Source organism: Etheostoma spectabile, chromosome 16 (genome assembly GCF_008692095.1).
Source record: "Etheostoma spectabile isolate EspeVRDwgs_2016 chromosome 16, UIUC_Espe_1.0, whole genome shotgun sequence".
Lineage (NCBI taxonomy): Eukaryota > Metazoa > Chordata > Actinopteri > Perciformes > Percidae > Etheostoma > Etheostoma spectabile.
In genome coordinates this window covers 16309069-16310252 of record NC_045748.1, presented here as the reverse complement: position 1 = coordinate 16310252, position 1184 = coordinate 16309069, and positions in this window count along the sequence as shown.

The following is a 1184-nucleotide window of genomic DNA, read 5'->3' as shown; positions in this document are numbered from 1 at the left end:
GGCGTTTCTCCGCTGGTGTTTATTTCACTTGCTCTGGTGGCTGTAAAAACTTATTTAAAAAAAATGAATAAAAAAACTTGAACAGAATTCTAAAAGTTTGTCTATAAATTTGTGTTGTTTTTTCTAAGTCAGTGAGTTGGCATGGATATCAAAAGGAAGTAAAATTGAAATCAAGAGGAAGAAAGGGACAGATAAAAACAGACGATGAAGGTCAGTGTTGTAGACAGGAGTGACAGGACACAAATCTCTGAGAAACACTCCAAATACAGCAACAGGAGGAGAGGAAGGAGGGAGTAATATCTCTGCCTCACCAGAAGACAGGAGGGTGGGGAGAGCTTGATCCTTACAGCCACACACACACACACACACACACAGACACATACATACACACACACATGCACACAGGCGCGTTTCCATGCAAACAACTTGGCCATGCCGGGCGGTTAGGTGGGAGGATGTAAGGGAGAGGGCTACACCCTAGTGCGAAGCTTTGTTGTGTGACACATAGACAGCCCACCCTAGCTTTCCCACCCCTATATTTGGCCTTGAATACAATTGCAGGTTTGAGAGTGACAAATCGGATTGCAGGCAGGCAGACGCGGACGCAGACAAGGGCAAAATTACATGAGTGGAAGGGAAAGCCACTGTAGTGGGGTGGCTGTTTTGCAACAATATTAATGATAAGAAAGTAATTGTTCAGCACACAGTGAAAACTATTTTAGGTAATTTATTAAGTTTTAAAATTATAAGCAGTGTGCGTAGTTCGAGGAATTTGGTCACTGTAATCAATTATGAATGGGAGAGTGTTTTCTTTCTGTGTTCATCCAGTGATGGGTTGTTTTTCAGTCCATTCCGTAAGCTGCTATCCAACCAGTGCATGCTGGGGTAGGCTACAGATGCCTGAGGCATTTAGAAATATGAATTTACACATTTAGGTAAATGTAATTTATCTCTGTGGTTCCAATACAAATCATCTTGTTTAGATATAAGTTTCCATCCATCTATCTTCATCCGCTTATCCAGTATGGGGTCGCGGAGGCAGCAGGTCCAGTAGGGGACCCCAAACTTCCTTTTTCCCTAGCCACATTAACCAGCTCCGACTTGGGGATCCTGAGGCGTTCACTGGCCAGGTTGGAGACATAATCTCTCCATCTAGTCCTGGGTCTTCCCCGAGGCCTCCTCCC